Below are 21,380 nucleotides of genomic sequence, written 5' to 3' on the forward strand. Positions count from 1 at the left end.
TTTGGAGTGTTTTTCTGGCAGGTCCTGGACCCGTTTTTACGGGGGGTAATGTTCGTGTTGTAGGGGAGATTCTGCCGAATTTTCGGTAGTTCCTGAGTCGAGATTCTTAGACAGTCAGTCCTAGGAGTCTAGACCTAGGGTCTATTGTAATTGTTTCATCGTTTTGATAAATTGTTTTCCGTGATTAGATGATCTGTCTGTTCGGCTCGCTCCAACTGAGGCACCGGAGCAGAGCTAGGAGGTCGCCCAATTCTGTGAGTTAAAGTCATTTAATCATTGCGCTATTGCTAAGTTTGATTTTAATATGCTATTTTGAAAGTTTATGCATAATATGGTTATTAGTATCGCAACGTAAATAATTTCACTGGACTATTAATTATTGGAAATAATATAAATATTATTATTAGTAACGTTATAATAATACAGATATTATTATTCTGTCGACACGAATTGCACGTTGCCTTATCCTAAATTTTTAATCTTTATTTTGATATGTGTTGAATGATTTCATTAGACAATGATATTTATTAAATGTGGTGATTGCGATTTGGGAAATGTGGCTTGTAGAACATGCCGCCTGATGGGTTACATCAGGACCGCGTGCGCACCGGTAATAATCATGGACATGTAATAAGATATTTATGGGTTTGCCCTGGTCGAGCATGGCTCTTTGGGCTGATTTGTGTAATTTGCCGGAGGTAAGGTCCCTGGTCGAGCATTACTCTCGGGGCGTCGGCTTATTTGGATACTTAAGTGACCAGACTGGAGGTAAGGTCCCTGGTCGAGCATTGCTCTCGGGGCGCCAGTCTTATTGGATTAAGAGAGCCGAATGGCTACTAGATTTCTTATTTGGATATTTAAGTGACTGACCGGAGGTAAGGTCCCTGGTCGAGCATTGCTCTGGGCTCAGTCTTATTGGATTAAGAGAGCCGAATGGCTACTAGATTTTGGGGTTTAGGGTTCTACCGAGCCACTCGTCCCGTAAAAGTAAATATATATTTTTATTTATTCATTTATTAATTTATTGTGGTATGATTATAATATGGATTGTATTTACGTGCATGGTTGATATTTTGATTTGAATGATTAATATTTTATGTGAAGGAAATAGTAGGGTATGATTATAGTATGGTTTGATATACTGATTTGAATAATCTATGTTTTCTGAGAAGAAGCAATAGTCCCTAGATTATTTGATTTTAACTCACTCTCGAGACTGACAGTCTCCATTTATGTTTTTTTCAGATTCGTGACTGTTAGTTCTCCCACGACTCTTATTCAGTAACCCGAATCCTTCATCATCGGGTGATGTATTTGATTTGGTATGTAAATTGGTAAATCTTAGATTCTCCGCAGTAGTAATAGTAAATGTATCAGTTGTAAATTTTCTGAGCTTCGGGTCTCGCCTAGTTTTTCTGGTAGACCGAAGTAATTTTGTAAAGTGTAACTATTAAGATAAATTGTGGCTTTAATAATATTAATTTGAGATGAGATTTGTTTAAATCAGTGAGTGTCAGGCTTACTACGGGTTTCGGTGGCCTTAAGCCTACCTATTCCCTAGTCACGGCCCACGGTGGGGTCGTGACAAAGTTGGTATCAGAGCTTAGGTTTAGATTTCCTTCGACCTAAGTTAAGATTTTTCTTGGTACTGCGGAGTTAGGATCATGTCTGTCTTGTTGTTTTCATTGACTCCAGTGTCTCAGCCTTCACTGTTAGAGAGTCAGTCTTTCTTTTCTTGTAAGCTTGTCTTTGGTGCTGTGCTGAGAATGAGCTTGTAGCGATGGGAAGATCCGAAGCGCGATAGACTCGTGATGTTTCTTCAAGTGATTAGTGCAGTCCGCCTTTAAAAGCTTTGATTGTGGTTTCGATGGTGGGCACCGCAGTCAGTTTTAGTGTAGAGCGTGGTTGCAGTCGTGTCATGAGCTGCCTCGTCATCGCATCAGGCATCTCCTTATTGAGTAGCGCCGAAGTTAGTGCCTGGGAAGTCGAGTAGATGTCAGAGCTTTATGGTTGATTTTTGTGGGTAAGAAGCTTAAGAAAGGTGGCAGGAGTATTTTCGGACGCTCGGAAATCCAGAGAAACTTAAGCGAACATTGTTTATTTTTCTAAGTAGAACAAGTGTTTTAAAATACAATATTGCGCCCAGTCCCGTAAGAATGCATATGGCATTTCACTGTTAGGCATACATAAATTCATTTTAGGACATGCATCATACATTGTGCATTGCAACCCTTGGTGATAGGGGCATCATCACCCTGGTGCGTGATATTGTAGAATTTTATATAAAGAGAAATGGCTGGAGATTTTATGATTTTACAAAAGTGTTCTTCCAAGATGATAAAGCTTTATCAGTGATGATTATAAAGTAAGTAAAGATGTAATTTTTCAAAGTAAATAGTGTTAGCTTGAGAATTCTCTGGATGACGAGTTGAGTTGTTGAGAGAGTGAGTATGTGGAGCTGTAGGCCCCATGTTAGATAATAAAGGACGCTTTTGGATTTTAGTCAAGAGGAATCTTGTGTCAGGATGGCATGGTTTATATCGGTTGATGCGATCAGATGGATGTTATGTCGAGGATGATGTGATGTAGATGTTAAGGATTTTTCTGTACGTGCAAGGGGCACGTCATTAGGAAGGAAACTTGGTGAGTGGATTTTTGGCAGGATCAGAATTGACCCTTCTTGTGTGGAGACCCTTGGTTTTGTCGGCAGGTTGGTGAGGTGGCATGTAAGTTGGACTTGCCGCCAAGTATTAATAATGTTCTCTGAGGTTAAATCCAGTTGTTCGTAAGTCTAAGCTGAGGAAGTGTATTTTCGATCTTTGCTCGTGTTGGATCCTCAGTGTGCGGAAGCAAGTAAAGATTTGGTTTCCGAGGAGTAGTAAGTGAGGATCACGGATTTTCAGGTTCGCTAGTTTTATTTAAGGGTTTTATTGATGAGTCTTGTGGTTTAGTTTAGTTTCTGCCGAGGAAAGTTCCCGAGAAGCCGAGTGGAGATGAGAGGTTCCTAATTAGTTCAGTCGTTAGTGAAGGCCCTTTTCTTTTAAAATTCGAGGACGAATTTTTTTTACGGGAGGGAGAATGTAACACCCGGAATTTTTTTATATATATTTAATAATGAGTTTTTTTTTATTTAAGTTAATTTTAGCTTTATTTTTATTCGGTTTAATTGGAATGATTTAAATACAAATTTTGAATGTTCATGTTAGATAAATAAATGAGTTATTTTCCATATCCAATTAGTTTGATTTTTAAGGAGTTAATTAAGTAAACTATTTGAGAAATGATTATATTTTGGTTATTCAAATTTTTTCCAAATGTATATATATATATATATAAATAAAATTATATATTGGAAAAAATTATGGTAGAAATTATAAAGGATATTTTTATAAAAGAATTTTGGGAAAATTGGTATTAAAATTGATTAGTAGTATTAAATTTTAAGTTGGAAATTGATTATTTAATTTAATTGTGTGTTAGGACTAAATTGGAAATTTATTTTGGGAATAAGGATTGAAAGTATAATGTTACTTTTATGGGGTTTTAATGGAAATTTGTGAGCTTGGTATTTTGTAAATAAATATGTCGGTGGGGGTATTTTTGTAATTGTGTATTTTCAATAATTCGGATTTGGCCCAAATTAAATAGTTAGGGGCTTAATTGAAAGACTAAAAAGAAGTTTGGGGGTCAAATTGGAATTCGCAGGGATGAAATTGTAAGTAATTAAGAAAGTTGAGGGACCAAATTGCAATAAGGAAAAGTTCAGGGGTCAAATGTCGATATTGAAGGGAAAGAAATCGGGAAGAAGAGAGGAAGAGAGAGAGAAAGCGGGCGTCGCACGTGAAGAAGGAGGAGTCGGGTGCGTGTCACCGGTGGCCGGGCGATGAAGGCGAAGGAGCGGCGACTCGGAGGCCGCTTCACCGCTTCCGGCGGTGTTGGCCGAGTCGAGTGGCGATCGGCTCCTCTTGGCAAGGGCTCTCTTTTGGCGGCAACGCCTGTGGTGGCCGGGAGACGGAAGGTCCGGTGGAGAGAGAAAGTAGGGGCAGCCGCGTTTTGACTTTTCCCATGAGCTCCGGCAGAGGATGGACGATCGGAGGACGTATCCCGACTCTCCTCGGCTCAAGCTTTGCATTGGCACCGGCCAGGGCGACCGCTCGTTTGCGAATCGACGGTCGAGATCGTCCGCAAATCTCTCCGGATGATCGGTGTCGATCGAAAAATCGGGCGGGATCGCCATCGCCGCTGTGAGTCCGATGGTGTGTTCGGATCGTCGATCGGACTCCCGGCCGAAGTAGTCGACCGAGCGACCGAGCGCCCTGTAATTTTCTTTGGCCCGTTAATTTTAGATATTCTTGGTTATTTGTGTTTATTGGATTATATTGAGTATTTGATGTTATTTGTGAGTCAAAATATTTGTCCGCTGGCCCGCCATAGTCGTATTTTGTCGCGTGGCGAGGTCGGAAATAGTGAAGTTTGGGGACCCGACTCCGTTGTTTAAATTGTTTGATATTTCGAGTGTTTTTCCGGCGTCCTGGACCCATTTTTACGGGGGGTAATGTTCGTGTTGTAGGGAGATTCGCGAATTTCGGTAGTTCCTGAGTCGAGATTCTTAGGCCCAGTCTAGACCTAGGGTCTATTGTAATTGTTTCATCGTTTTGATAAATTGTTTTCCGTGATTAGATGATCTGTCTGTTCGCTCGCTCCAACTGAGGCACCGGAGCAGAGCTAGGAGGTCGCCCAATTCTGTGAGTTAAAATCATTTAATCATTGCGCTATTGCTAAGTTTGATTTTAATATGCTATTTTGAAAGTTTATGCATAATATGGTTATTAGTATCGCAACGTAAATAATTTCACTGGACTATTAATTATTGGAAATAATATAAATATTATTATTAGTAACGTTATAATAATACAGATATTATTATTCTGTCGACACGAATTGCACGTTGCCTTATCCTAAATTTTTAATCTTTATTTTGATATGTGTTGAATGATTTCATTAGAAAATGATATTTATTAAATGTGGTGATTGCGATTTGGGAAATGTGGCTTGTAGAACATGCCGCCTGATGGGTTACATCACGGTAATAATCATGGACATGTAATAAGATATTTATGGGTTTGCCCTGGTCGAGCATGGCTCTCTGGGCTGATTTGTGTAAATTGCCGGAGGTAAGGTCCCTGGTCGAGCATTACTCTCGGGGCGTCGGCTTATTTGGATACTTAAGTGACCAGACTGGAGGTAAGGTCCCTGGTCGAGCATTGCTCTCGGGGCTACTAGATTTCTTATTTGGATATTTAAGTGACCAGACTAGAGGTAAGGTCCCTGGTCGAGCATTGCTCTCGGGGAGCCAGTCTTATTGGATTAAGAGAGCCGAATGGCTACTAGATTTTGGGGTTTAGGGTTCTACCGAGCCACTCGTCCCGTAAAAGTAAATATATATTTTTATTTATTCATTTATTAATTTATTGTGGTATGATTATAATATGGATTGTATTTACGTGCATGGTTGATATTTTGATTTGAATGATTAATATTTTATGTGAAGGAAATAGTAGGGTATGATTATAGTATGGTTTGATATACTGATTTGAATAATCTATGTTTTCTGAGAAGAAGCAATAGTCCCTAGATTATTTGATTTTAACTCACTCTCGAGACTGACAGTCTCCATTTATGTTTTTTTTTTCAGATTCGTGACTGTTAGTTCTCCCGTGACTCTTATTCAGTAACCCGAATCCTTCATCATCGGGTGATGTATTTGATTTGGTATGTAAATTGGTAAATCTTAGATTCTCCGCAGAGTAATAGTAAATGTATCGTTGTAATTTTCCGAGCTTGGTCTCGCCTAGTTTTTCCGGTAGACCGGAAGTAATTTTGTAAAGTGTAACTATTAAGATAAATTGTGGCTTTAATAATATTAATTTGAGATGAGATTTGTTTAAATCAGTGAGTGTCAGGCTTACTACGGGTTTCGGTGGCCTTAAGCCTACCCATTCCCTAGTGCCGGTCATGGGTCCACGGGTGGGGTCGTGACAGTACCTATCGATGCAGTCTAGCACTAATAGCGAGTATCAAGGTCGTATTCCTCGGGAAAGCGAAAGCCCAGAGTTACTTCTTTGTTCTTTGTTATATTAACCTAAAATGGATGATGAATAATTTCTAAACTAACTATTAACTACAAGCTAAGTTCTGAGGGAGATGCAGGAGTAATTGATAAATGAAATAATCAAGGCAAGAAGACAAACCCAAAGGGAATCTAAACTAGTTGGCAACCAAACAAAAGATAAAGGATCGGTGAGTCTAATTATGCTACCCGTGAATGAATTCTTAACCGAATTCGGTTTCTCTCTCGAGATAACTGAATTCCTAAACTTAATAACCTAAAGTTGGAATCTCTTCCTAAGGATTGATTCTTAAATTAGCCTTAAGCTTTAATCTGCCTATATTAAGCTTTGTTAATTCTTAATCCGGCTAGTTAATTATCCTTATCTCTAAGCGATTATTAACCAGTTCTTGCTATTCAAAATTCCAATTGCCAAATGGACTTCTCAATCACACAAAGCAATCTAAACACACAATTCACAACGTCTCATGAATAATGATTATCTTATTAATACTGAAAACAAGAAGAATACAAAACCAACTAAAACAATCCAACAATATAATATCAAGCCAACATAGTAAAGAAATCCCAATGGATTAAATCAGTCTAGCTAAACATGTTCATGTTTAAAACAATCTAGGAAATCAATTACAATGAAAGAATAATGAAAATAAAACATGTACACCCTTTTCTCTCGAATTGGCTGAACAACTCCAAATCTGGATCTACACTTTGATTAATCTCCCAAACTGCCTCTTGAATTACTCCACTACTATTTTGCACTCGAAACCTTGCGATTCCGGGATTCTTACTCACTGCAACTCTCTCTTGCACTCAATACTGTGCAGAAACCGAACTAGCCGCCAGGGCTCTATGTCATTCTTTTTCCCCCCCTCTCTTTTTTAAGAAAAATTCATTTTTCTTATATATTTAACTCAGCACGGCTGAAGTCCAGGCCGTGCTGAAACTGTGGATCTCACCAAGTAGGGTTTCACCACGGCCGTGTTTCTCCCCGTGTTGGCCACCACGGGCCGTCTTGAAGGTCATGGTGGCTACTAAACCGTGCCCAAAGTGCAAATTTCAAGAATCAAAGCCAATGGTTGAGCACGGCCAGAGTCCAGGCCGTGCTCAATGTATGCATTGCGGGCTCTTGTCCGATATTGATGAATTCTCGTCCGTTTCTGCACGTATTGATCTATAATTGCTTAAACACCGATGACGGTCCTATAAATGTTCCTGAAATGTAAAAGAACACAAAACACGGGTGATCTGGGAATAAAAGCACAATAATTGCTAAGAACATACGCAATAATATGCAAGCAAATATGTGTAAAACTATGCTCATCAAATTACCCCACACTTAAGCTATTGCTTGTCCTCAAGCAATTAACAACTCACCCCATAAAACTACAGTTAGCAATTCCTTACAGTTTATGCCCCTAGTCCACAACAGATAGTATTCAAGACATCTCAAAGGATACTCAATCATGAATCAAATTGCAAATCATTAACAAAGAATGGAAATAATATTAATGCACGAGTAACTTAAATGAAAACTCAACACAAACATCATGAACTAATGCCTCACAGGGATCACTCAAGTCGCTCAAAGTGTATATTAGGTAAATAACAAATCCATCAAAGCAAATGCACAAGACCCGCTCACCATAAGCTTGCTCATAAATCATATCTTCGCTACTGTGAATAAGTAAATACCAAAATCAAAGGGTCTTTACCAAGGTTGTAATGGGGCTAGGATAAAGGTACGGAGATTTGGACAAAAGTGTGAAAGTGCTGGAATTCATGCGATAAACAATAGTATATGCTCAAAGGATTAAATGCCTAAGATCACAAAAAGAATCATTCACTAAAATCCCTACTTCATAGAATAACGCTCGCAAATGCTCTAAATCCAATAAAAATATAAATAATTAAAGAGATTTGTTTCTTATATATATATTTTTTTCTTCTTTTTTTTTTCTTTTTTTTTTCAAAAGAAATGAACTAGCAGCTTATTAGCGACCGCTGCATACAACTCGAATAAACATAAAGAATAATAAATACAAATTGGATCAAAGGGAGCATTTAAAATATCAAAAAGATTTAGTGAATTTACCAACATAGCAACTAGAATTTTAATCCCACATAAAGTTGAACAAATCACAGAAAGAAATTCCAGCATAAGGGTTAAGGAAAGATAAATGTAAAGAATGGTATAATTGAAGTGTATAGGTGTAGATTATGAAGAAAAGGTTAGGCTCAAAAACTGGCTAACTAATGGAAACATAAGGTGATAGGCTTTTGGTCAAATGTGGTGAATCCTAAATCGCCCAAATCATCTCATGGTATTCACAATATTCATGTAACTTCAACACGCATTACAAAGCAAGTTCTAGAAGCAAAGTTAAGTACAATGCACACTCAAACAAGAAATATAAAGAGCATAAGTATAATGAATGCTCAACTGGCTCAAAATCTCACTTTCGGTGTGGTATTAGGTGCGATTGGTTCGCAACATCATTAATTGAATCATTACTTAAGAAACACATGCATATGATATTATCAACGTTCTAAGTTAAAATTCGACAATTCAAAAAACAATTAAATAACATCGGTTTAACCCGTATAGGTTGATGTGTAAAACACCATAAATTGTTTTCCAAGGACAATGAACAAAGAAAGAAAAGTAACTACAATTCTATAAATCAAGTCATCAATCAGCTCAAAAATAGCATACTCAAGTGCATAAAAACACAGTGTCCTAACATCCCCTAAAAATACACAACACCTAGCCATAGCAATTTCAGATATATTAAAACCATATGAGAGATTAAGGTTTACCCATAAGCACCCCACACTTGAAGAACACACTGTCCTCAGTGTAAAATGTTATGGATACCCCGCATGGAATGCTCAACTAAGAGAACAAAGGCAATACAATCCAAGTGCATGCCATGTATGAAAAATAAAGTAAATAAATGCAGAAAAATAAAAAGATCTAGGGGACTGCCCTGATCATCCATCGAGGCTAATGTTGTGGAAATTGAGTGCCTCCTCGGTAGAATCTGAAAATAATAAAATAAAGAAATAAATCGAAACTGAAAATATGAAAACTAAAACTAATAAAATGTTTCAAAATAAAAGGTTAAAATATTAAAGATTAAAGATAAAGTTTGGGGTGCCTCCCAAAAGCGCTTCTTTTTGATGTGATGAGTCTTCTTAGCTGGACTCATGGTGAAAAGCAAACGGTGGGGATTGGCGACCATCCATCCTTCTTCCAAGCAAATGGCTTCAAATATCCGCTTAGAGGGATAATTGTCAACTTCCTCTTCCCGACAGTCAAGCAAGTTGCCAGTATGATGGGCAAAACTCGCTCCTCATATATTTGCACGTAGTCATTATGCTCTAGGGGCTCTTCCAATTTGAAAGCTAGAGTTTCAACAATTGGAAGGATCGACGGTTGGGCAATTTCTTCAGAAGTGTTGATGGTTTTCTTCAGTCCTTGGCTTGGTTCACTTGCTAGGAGAAACTCGAAATCCTCCAAGACTTCTTCATTGGATAACTCGTGCTCATCTTCCATCATCGAAGGGACTTGTGGAAAATCTACCAACAATTCCTCTAACTGCAACTCAACATCATCAACTGTACATTCCAGTTGGTAGTCTTTCAGAGGGATTATGTTTGCCTCTTCCTTTTCTGGTTCCATCTCCATGTTCAAGAAATCGTCCCGCAGGCATTATCGTCAAACATAGTAGATAAACCAGAAAAATTCTCACCTGAACGCAAAGTGATGGCGCTCAAATGCTCCTCGGATTCAGTAGCGTTTGATGGAGTTCCCCATTGTTTTGCCGCTAGTAATTGAAAGATCAAGCCTACTTGATGCTCTATGTTCTTAATTGAGGCTTGTTGACCTTCAAGTACCCTCTCTGTTTGTTGGAATCTTTCCTCAAGACTTGTTATGAACCTCATCATCGCCTCCTCCCGACACTAACTCTTCATCTTGAGTTGAAGGTGCAAGATTAAATTTCTTGATGTAGTTCTTCGAATTCCTAGTGGTTCTTGGCCATCTAAGCTCCATCCAAAAGGTGAATGAGTGCTCCACTCTTGATTGTAGGTGCTTCCATACGAGTCATTTGGCCAACTTCCGTATAATTCACATTCACGTTATAAGAACAATGAGCAACATCACTATACAATGGACAATCATTACACACATGTAAACCACAACAAAATTCACAAAAGACTTGAGATGAAAAGATAGGAGAAGAGAGTTGATTGGTAGCCCTGCAAAATGATTCCACTCGAGCATCTAAAGATGCACGGGCATCCCAATTTTTAGCACTCTCTTGGTTCCTAATCCCATTTTCCAATGTGTCATACAAAGAGTTTGAATTTAGCATTGAACCTCCTTATCATTCATTATCTGAATCATAAACTTAAACTAAATAAATATGTACAAATAAAATAAAATAATAAGAAAGAAAAAAATGGCTAAATTAAAAAATAGCAAATTTCACTCTAGTTTTCAAACATTCCCCGGTAACGGCGCCAAAAACTTGATGTGTGCTACTCGTGTTAGCTACAATCTAAGGCAGTGTACCTATCGATGCAGTCTAGCACTAATGGCGAGTATCAAGGTCGTATTCCTCGGGAAAGCGAAAGCCCAGAGTTACTTCTTTGTTCTTTGTTATATTAACCTAAAATGGATGATGAATAATTTCTAAACTAACTATTAACTACAAGCTAAGTTCTGAGGGAGATGCAGGAGTAATTGATAAATGAAATAATCAAGGCAAGAAGACAAACCCAAAGGGAATCTAAACTAGTTAGCAACCAAACAAAAGATAAAGGATCGGTGAGTCTAATTATGCTACCCGTGAACGAATTCTTAACCGAATTCGGTTTCTCTCTCGAGATAACCGAATTCCTAAACTTAATAACCTAAAGTAACCGAATTCCTAAACTTAATAACCTAAAGTTGGAATCTCTTCCTAACGATTGATTCTTAAATTAGCATTAAGCTTTAATCCGCCTCTATTAAGCTTTGTTAATTCTTAATCCGACTAGTTAATTATCCTTATCTCTAAGCGATTATTAACCAGTTCTTGCTATTCAAAATTCCAATTGCCAAATGGACTTCTCAATCACACAAAGCAATGTAAACACACAATTCACAATGTCTCATGAATAATGATTATCTTATTAATACCGAAAACAAGAAGAATACAAAACCAACTCAAACAATCCAACAATATAATATCAAGCCAACATAGTAAAGAAATCCCAATGGATTAAATCAGTTTAGCTAAACATGTTCATGTTTAAAACAATCTAGGAAATCAATTACAATGAAAGAATAATGAAAATAAAACATGTACACCCTTTTCTCTCGAATTGGATGAACAGCTCCAAATATGGATCTACACTTTGATTAATCTCCCAAACTGCCTCTTGAATTACTCCACTACTGTTTTGCACTCGGAACCTTGCGATTCCGGGATTCTTACTCACCGCAACTCTCTCTTGCACTCAATACTGTGCAGAAACCGAACCAGCCGCCAAGGCTCTATGTCACTCTTTTCCCCCCCTCTCTTTTTTAAGAAAAATTCATTTTTCTTATATATTTAACTCAGCACGGCCGTGTTACCAGCACGGCCAAAGTTCAGGCCGTGCTGAAACTATGGATCTCACCAAGTAGGGTTTCACCACGGCCGTGTTTCTCCCCGTGTTGACCACCACGGGCCATGTTTCTCCCCGTGTTGGCCACCACGGGCCGTGCTGAAGGCTGTGGTGGCTACAGAAACCGTGCCCAAAGTGCAAATTTCAAGAATCAAAGCCAATGGTTGAGCACGGCCAGAGTCCAAGCCGTGCTCAATGTATGCATTGCGGGCTCTTGTCCGATATTGATGAATTCTCGTCCGTTTCCGCACGTATTGATCTATAATTGCTTAAACACCGATGACGGTCCTATAAATGTTCCTGAAATGCAAAAGAACACAAAACACGTGTGATCTGGGAATAAAAGCACAATAATTATTAAGAACATACGCAATAATATGCAAGCAAATATGTGTAAAACTATGCTCATCACTTTCCTTCGGTCATGCCAAACTGACACTTCTTCAGATTTAATTGCAGGTTATACTTTTTTGCTCTTTTCAAAAATCTGTCTAATGTTTTAAAATGCTCTTTTCGAGTCTTCGTCTTAACCATCATATCATCCACATAGACCTCCAGTTCTTTATGAATCATATCATGAAAGATCTGAACTGCCATTTTTTGATACGTTGCTCCTGCATTCTTTAATTCAAATGGCATTACTGAGTAACAGAATATACCCCATTCGGTGGTATACGCCGTCTTAAAGCTTGTCAACTAATGGACATTATGATTTGATTGTACTCTGAGAGTTCATCCACATAGGTATACATGGCGTGCGAAGCTGCTAAATCTACCAGAACATCATATGTGAGGTAATGGAAAGTCATCCTTCAGTGATGCCTTATTCGGGGTTGTATAGTCCACATATTTTCGGACCTTCCTATCCTTTTCCAGCATTTGCATGATATTAGAAACCCAAGTTGGATACTTGACCTCTTCAATGAACCCGGCTTCAATCTATTTTTTAATCTTTTCTTTTATTAACTGAGCCCATTTTGGCCTTGATTAAGTAAGTGGGTATTTATATTTGGCGATCTCTCTATCAATCCTAGGCATGTCCTCATAAGACCAAGCGAAGCATTTCTTATGTTTTATTAATATTTTTGCTATTCTCTCTTTTCTTCAAGAGTTAAACTGGCTCCAATCATGACTTCCCTCAAGGAGTCAGATGTACCTAGGTTAAATGCATGACATGGCATGGAATCAATATTAGATATGCTAGTGGGATGATTATCAAAGTGTGTTCAATCATCAAAGAAACACTATAAAAGTAAGGAAACTAGGTATTCATTGCATCATTGTCAGTGATGCGCTCATCAGCCTTATCGAGCAAGTTCGGGACATAAGCATCATCATAAAAAATATCCATAATGGACTATTCAATAAAAGCATCAATATTAAAATCAGCAATATAAACATCAGCCTATGGGGAGCAACATCATATAAGCCTAGATGAACTCTTCAGCTTTGATTTTGCCCTTCTCGATAGCCTTCTTCTCGGCCTGATCAACGGTCTTCTTGTTGGCCTCAACCTGGAGGACCTTTTCAATCTTCATGTTCTTGAAATACTCTTCAAATATTTTAAACCCTTTCCGAGAATTGCCCTTGTCATCTATCCATGGCTCTAAAGTCTCCCCACTATAAGGCGTCAGTATGCCTTCTCTCACAAATTCGATCATTTTTTTCTCTAGCTTCTCAATCTTTTATGAGGTATCCTCATCTCCAGCTAGGCAGGTAATACTTCCATTGGCAAATCCAAGCTCTTCTTAGTCAGGCATTCCACCATGACCTCTACCTAGTTTGATTCTTTGGTAATATCCCATTTTTCTCACCATTAGCATGCCATGACTCTATTTAGCTCGTATCATTGCCGCCTGGAATTCGATCATCATTTCTTCCTTTAGGGCCTCAACTACCCTTACAGTTGCCTCAGATGCACGGATGGTTGCAACCTCACCCTTATAGACAAATTTCATCATCTGATGAAGGGATAAGGATACTCCGTACAACTCATGGTACCACAAATGACCCAACAAGATTAGATAAGCTACAGGTATGTCAATCACTATAAACTTAGCCACGGACTTAAACAGTCCAACCTTAATACGCGCTTTAAAGGTTCTTATTGCTTGTCTTTTAGTCTAATCATAGGGTTTGATAATAGTGGAACTAGGTTCCAGATCTTTCTGCTTAAGGCCATACTTGCATAGAAACTTCAGTGGACAATTATTATTGCTAGACCCATCATCAACCATCACACATCTACTCTTCAGCACTTTTATAATAGCCTCGATGTATAGCAGGCGGTTGTGGCTCCTCCCTTTCAGGAGTAATTCCTCATTAGAAAAGGATATAACTAGCTTTCTCTCTTGGATAGCTAAAGCAGCTTGTTGTGGTGTAGACTTAGTAGGTACTACAATCCTGTGTAGTGCTCTTGCTATGGCATTTCTGTACTTAGATGAACATTCTATAAGTTCCCAAACCAAAATTGATACAAACGTGGCTAACTTATGCCAAACCCGTATTCAACATTGATGTCTTCACTAAGGATCATTCACCTAATCAAGTAAAGAAACTCTAACTCCCAAGAAGACCCTTAAATAACTTGTACTAAAGAACCTTAATTATAAAGAATTTAAAGGCTGTTTAACATAAACACAAGTTTAGATTAAACTAAGTTTGTAAAATACCAAGCCTTCACTTAATAAATTCACTAAATTCGTAAAGAACAAAAGAAGAGAATTAACTCTAAAATAATCAATATTCAACCAACTTTTATATAGAAACTCGTACTAGCTTATATAGGCCTTAGAAAAACCTAATTCTATAATCATAAGGAAGTAAATAGCAATAAGACTAGGAATAGAACTCCTAAACTAAAAGAATAACTTAAAACAAGACTTCTAACCATTAAAAGACTTCTTTAAATGAAAAATACTTCTAAAATTCATCCAACCCTAGTCCATGTAATAAACATGACATTTGGGCTTAAGTAACATGTAATAAGCGGCCCATGCTTGAGTATTAGATTCCAAATAGCTTGATTTGTTTATTTTATGTCTATTTTGACTTATTCATGTCTCCATGTATTGAATTAAGTTGATAAGAATATCTTGTGGCCCATTATCTTAATTAAGCCAAATCTCACTTGGACTTTGGATCCCCAACCCAAGCTTCAACTCTTGCTTCACGAACACTCCTAAAGTATCCCTAACCTTCTTCTGCGAGCTCTAGTCATTGGTCCATCATATTTGAGTGGCTCGTGTATAATCCTAGTTGGAGTAGGACTCCTCGTGGGACTAGGATTCCTAGTTGAAGTAGGATTCGTAGTTGGAGTAGGATTCTTAGTCGAAGTAGGATTCCTTGTGCTTGTAGGATTCGTATAAAAAATATTGGCCTGGCTCCTTCTCAGCTTCGCCATAATCAATCTCTCCTTCTCGTGTTTCACAGTTTGCTCTGCTTTCTGTTTTTCCAATTCGTCCTCAGAAATGGATTTCTCTAACTTTCCCATTTCAGCCTCTTTTATTGATGCTTCTACTTTCTCTTATTTCTTTTCCTCCGACTTCTTTGAAATTATTTTATTTGGGTCATTGTGCACTCTTCCACCACAAGTTACTCCATCTACTAACTCATTAATCGGTTTAGAAGTTGACCCTTGGATTTTTGCCCAAATATCCAACAGTCCTGCACTCCCCATTGACTGGTTTTCTCTTCTCTCAAGTGTTTCCTACATAATAATGTTTTGGGGCAAATCTGGTTGTGTTCGAAAACTTTTCCAAAAATTATGAATGATGAAAACAAGCGCGTCTTTCTCTTCACATTCCTTTTTTTCTCTTTCCAACTGACTTATTTTCTATCTCTCACTTCCCTCTTTCATTTTTGTTTCCTTAAGGGACTTCAGTATTACCTCCATGGAATCCAACACAAAACTTTATGGCTGTTTGGAACTGATCATCATTGTTTTGTAATTTGGTGATATTCTATTATAATATGGCAGAGGATTGGTGTGCTTAGCCTTCGAGTCTATAATCTTGCCATTATCAATCAGGTTCTATATCTCATTTCTCAAGCTCGTACCTTAATTAGTGTTATGACCTACCATTTGTGATAATGGTAAAAAGCATTAGAGTTGTTTCCCGTCTATGTAACCCCGGGTCTTAGCAGGGAGCCTCATTTAGCAAATTCAATTATTGTAGCTTGGTCATAACCTATGAAAGAGGCGACGAGAACTGGGAGTACCCTTTTTATGGAGCTGTAAAGTTCACCCCAACCTGGGATACATTCACCTCTTTAGTCGCAGAACTACTTGGGGCATTTCTCTTATCACTTCCCTTTTTCTACTCAAGTTCTTCAATGTTAGAGGCATATTCTCTGAAGTCCTCAAAAGTTTAGAGTAGGATTGGATACTAGCTTCTCCTAAACATAGGCATACATGCCTTTTTTCATATACCATACTTGATCCCGCTCAGAAGGTTTGGTAACTATCCTAGCTGTCTTCGCCCTGAAGTGCAGTATAGAGTTCGAGATACTCTCATTAGACATTTGCTTTGTCATTTCCAAGTCATTTGTTGAGACTTCCTGATGTGCGTAAAATACACACATCTAAATGGGTTTTTAAGATTAATTTTAAGGACATTTGGATGTGAATTGGTCCCAACACTCACCCTATGCATCTGTTTGTGTGCATTAAGTTCAAAAGAAGTCAGAGAATGATAAAGGGAAGAATTGGAGCATAATTGGATGTCAAAGCTGTCGAAACAAGCTAAGTACGAGCATGAGGAAGCTGAACATGGCCGTGTTGGTTTCAACACTGCCCATGTTCCCAACACGGCCGTTTTGGATGCATTAGACATCAAAGAAGAAGAGGCGTTAGGGAGCACGACCACAGAGAGTAACACGGCCAGGAACACCAAACCGTGTTCCCAACATGGCCAGGAACACGGCCGTGTTGGCGGCGAGAGGGGGAATTAATTAAAAGAAAGAAGAGAGGAAAGAAAAGGAGAGCGGGGGAGAACGTCCCAAACCCTAATATTTCTCTCTTTAAGGGTTTTCTGTGCTGGAACCAAGGGAAAAGGAGACTTGGATCAAGGTTTCAATTGGATTCCCTTCAAAGATTGAAGATTGGGCGAGGTTCGTTGATTGGCTTTCAAATCGAGCAAGAAGAACAAGAATCGATTCAATTCGAGCAAGAAGAATTGGGGCTGTTTACTCTCATCCAAGGGTGTAATCGAGTTTTCTCTACCTTTACTCGTTGTTGTAATTGAATTGTTGTGTATTTTGATAATGAACATGATTAGCTAGATTAATTAAATCCATTGGGATTTCTTTACTATGTTGGCTTAGTATTATATTGTTGGATTATTTGGGCTAGTTTTGTATTCTTCTTGCTTTCAGTATTAATAAGATAATGCATTATTCATGAGACGTTGTGAATTGTGTGTTTAGGTTGCTTTGTGTGATTGAGAAGTCCATTTGGCAATTGGAAATAAGGATAATTAGCTAGCCAACTGGTTAATAATCGCTTAGAAATAAGGATAATTAGCTAGCTAGATTAAGAATTAACAAAGCTTAATAGAGGCGGATTAAAGCTTAATGCTAATTTAAGAATCAATCGTTTGGAAGAGATTCCAACTTTAGGTTATTAGGTTTAAGAATTCGGTTATCTCGAGAAAGAAACTGAATTCGATTAAGAATTCATCCACGGGTACCATAATTAGACTCACCAATCCTTTATCTTTTGATTAATTGCCAATTAGTTTAGATTTCGTTTGGGTTTGCTTTCTTGTCTTGGTTATTTTAGTTAACAATTACTCCTGCATCTCCCTTAGAACTTAGCTTGTAGCTATTAGTTAGTTTATAAATGATTCATCACTCATTTTAGGTTAATATAACAAAGAAAAAAGGAGTAACTCTAGGCTTTCACTTTCCCGAGGAATATGACCTTGATACTCGCCATTAGTGCTAGACTGCATCGATAGGTACACTACCTTAGATTATAGCTAACACAAGTAGCACACATCAAGTTTTTGGCGCTGTTGCCGGGGACTTGTTTGAAAACTAGAGTGAAATTTTTTATTTGTTAATTTAGCCATTTTTTTATTTTATTTTATGGTTTTTATTATTATTTATTTATTTATTTTCATTTAGTTGTACATATTTATTTAGTTAATTTTATGATTCGGATAGTGGATGATAAGGAGGTTCAATGCTAAACTCTTTGTATGACACATTGGAAAATGGGATTAGGAACCAAGAGAGTGCTAAAAATTGGGATACATGTGCATCTTTAGAAGCTCGAGTGGAATCGTTTTGCAAGGCTACCAATCAACTCTCCACTCCTATCCTTTCATCTCAAGTTTTTTATGAATTTTGTTGTGGTTTACATTTGAGTAATGATTTTCCATTGTATAATGATGTTGCTCATTGTTCTTATAACTATGAACAGGTGAATTATACGGGAAGTTGGCCAAATGACTCGTATGGAAGCACCTATAATCAAGAGTTGAGCATTCATTCACCCTTTGGATGGAGCTTAAATGGCCAAGAACCACCAGAATTTCAGCAGCCTAATCTTGCATCATCAACTCAAGGTGAAGAGTTAGTGTCAGAGGAGCTGATATGAGGTTTATTGCAAGTCTTGAGGATAGATTCCAACAAACAGAGAGGATACTTGAAGTTCAACAAGCCTCGATTAAGAACATAGAGCATCAAGTTACTAGCTAAAGAGCAATTGGGAACTCCATCAAACGCTACTGAATCCGAGGAACATTTAAGTGCCGTCATTTTGCGTTCAGGTGAGAATTTTTCTGGTTTATCTACTATGTTTGACGATGATGCTTCTGTGGAGGACAATTGCTTGAACATGGAGATGGAACCAGAAAAGGAAGAGGCAAACATGATCCCTCTGAAAGACTACCAACAGGAACGTACAGTTGATGATGCCGAGTTGTAGCTAGAGGAATTTTTGGTGGATTTTCCACAAGTCCCTTCGATGATGAAAGATGAGCATGAGTTATCCAATGAAGAAGTCTTGGAGGAGCTCGAGTTTCTTCTAGCAAGTGAACCAAGCCAAGGACTAGAGAAAACCATCGACGTTCCTGAAGAAATTGCTCAACCGTTGATCCTTCCAATTGGTGAAACTTCAGCTTTCAAATTGGAAGAGACCCTAGTGCATCATGACTATGTGCAATGATACGAGGAGCAAGTTTTGCCCATCATACTGGCAGCTTGCTTGATAGTCGGGAAGAGGAAATTGACGATTATCCCTCTAAGCGGATACTTGAAGATATTTCCTTGGAAGAAGGATGGATGGTAGTCGATCACGCCCGTTTTCTTTTCATCATGAGTCCAGCTAAGAAGACTCATCACATCAAAAAGAAGCGCATTTGGGAGGCACCCCAATTTTTATCTTTAATCTCTATTATTTTAACCTTTTGTTTTGAAACATTTTATTAGTTTTAGTTTTCATATTTTATTTAATTTTTGTTTCAGTTTCGATTTTAATTCTTTATTTTATTATTTGCAACCACTCCTCTACCACAGACTAGCCAACGCCCTGATATTCTTGACAATGCACCTATTTTCACTCCGGAGCCATAGTCAGGGAAGTATTAGTTCTTTTTCCTTTTTCATTTATTATATTTTGTACATTGAGGACAGTGTGCCCTTCAAGTGTGGGGTGTTGATATTTATATACATTTGTTTTCGTGTTTTTATTGTTTTGTATATGAAATTCATATCCTTTTCTAGTGTATATATCGCATTTCATTTATCCCATCTCAATTATTTGTTTATTTTTTATGCAATTTTTTGTAAAATTTTGAAAACTTTTCACTTTGTTTCGATGCTCTTACTGTTGACTTGCTTTTGAAATCTTGTTTATGTCCATGTGATCGGGTAAAACCGATAGTGTTGAGTTTTGCGGAAGAATGTAAGATAATTAGTTTGAGTTTTGTACTAAGTTGCTTTGGTTTATTTAATTCTGTTTTGATGATTTTTGTTTGGAACCTACTCAAAAGCACACTTGTGAGAAATTGAGCCTAAATTGTAAGCATACACTTTATATGCTTGTATTTATTTCTTGTTGAGAGTGCCACCATCGCTCTTTACTTTTAGAACTTGCTCAGTAATGTTTATGAGGGCCACAAGGAGAGTTTAACACTTTGGTATGATAGAGGCACTTAGGTTTTTCATTCTAGCCAAATAGCCTTCATTCGTTTATTGATTCTGTAGATAACCCCTTCTTTCACCATTTTTTTTATCATATTCCATTACCACTTAGTTTTATTCTACTTTGGGTTATGATTTTGCATATGAGTTATTTTTATTGGAAATTTTTGTCTTGGGAATAGTTTGGAATCTTGTAGCACCTTTCTTCAATCCAAAAGAAATTCACTCTATTATGTGAATGTTCTTCCCTTATGAAAAAAAAGAGAAAAAAAAGAAGAAAAAAAAATAATGATAAGAAGAATAAGAGGGAAGGGTGATGAAAAGAAAGGAAGTAAGTGAGCTAATTGTTTAATTGCTTTTCGGAGTTTACATTTTGACTTAATTCCTATTTCCCACCTTAGACTACTATCCATTGTTTATCCCTTGTGATTATTATGACTTGTGTGCAGGTCATGTATTTCATTGCAGAAGACCATATGTTCAACTCTTATCAAATTTACCTACCCCTACCTAATCCCCATTACAACCCTTATAAAGACCTCTTGACATGGTTGTTGACTCTCCATAAGTGGTAGGAGTAGGATTTAAGAGCAAGCGTAAGTAAGGCAGTAGTTGATGCATTGAGTGATTAAACACTACCCTTTAAACACTTTGAGTGATTTAGAGTGAATCTGGTGAGGAGTTGGTTCTAAATAATTTTGTTGAGATAGTATTTTATGAATTATTGGCATCTTGGTTGTGATTCTTGAATTGATTGCTTCGTTTCTTTTTGTTTGACTTATGCTTGTTAAGGATATGTACAGGAGCTCTCTAGCTTGTCTATCAGCTTAAGTGTTGTTCCTTAGTGGTTTATTTTCCTTATTTTACTTTTGATTGCTTGAGAACAAGCAATGAGCTAAGTGTGGGGTTATTTGATGTGCGTAAAATACACACATCTAAATGGGTTTTTAAGATTAATTTTATGGACATTTGGATGTGAATTGGTCCCAACACTCACCCTATGCGTCTGTTTGTGTGCATTAGGTTCAAAAGAAATCAGAGAATGATAAAGGAAAGAATTAGAGCATAATTGGACGTCAAAGCTGCCGAAACAAGCTAAGTACGAGCATGAGGAAGCTGAACAGGGCCGTGTTGGTTTCAACACTGGCCGTGTTCCCAACACGGGCACCAACACGGCCGTTTTGGATGCATTAGACATTAAAGAAAAAGAGGCGTTAGGGAGCACGACCACAGAGAGTAACATGGCCAGGAACACCAAACCGTGTTTCCAACATGGCCAGGAACACGACCGTGTTGGCGGCGAGAGGGGGAATTAATTAAAAGAAAGAAGAGAGGAAAGAAAAGGAGAGCGGGGGAGAACATCCCAAACCCTAATATTTCTCTCTCTAAGGGTTTTCTGAGTTGGAACCAAGGGAAAAGGAGACTTGGATCAAGGTTTTAA

This window comes from Ricinus communis, chromosome 10 (genome assembly GCF_019578655.1).
Source record: "Ricinus communis isolate WT05 ecotype wild-type chromosome 10, ASM1957865v1, whole genome shotgun sequence".
NCBI classification, from domain to species: domain Eukaryota; kingdom Viridiplantae; phylum Streptophyta; class Magnoliopsida; order Malpighiales; family Euphorbiaceae; genus Ricinus; species Ricinus communis.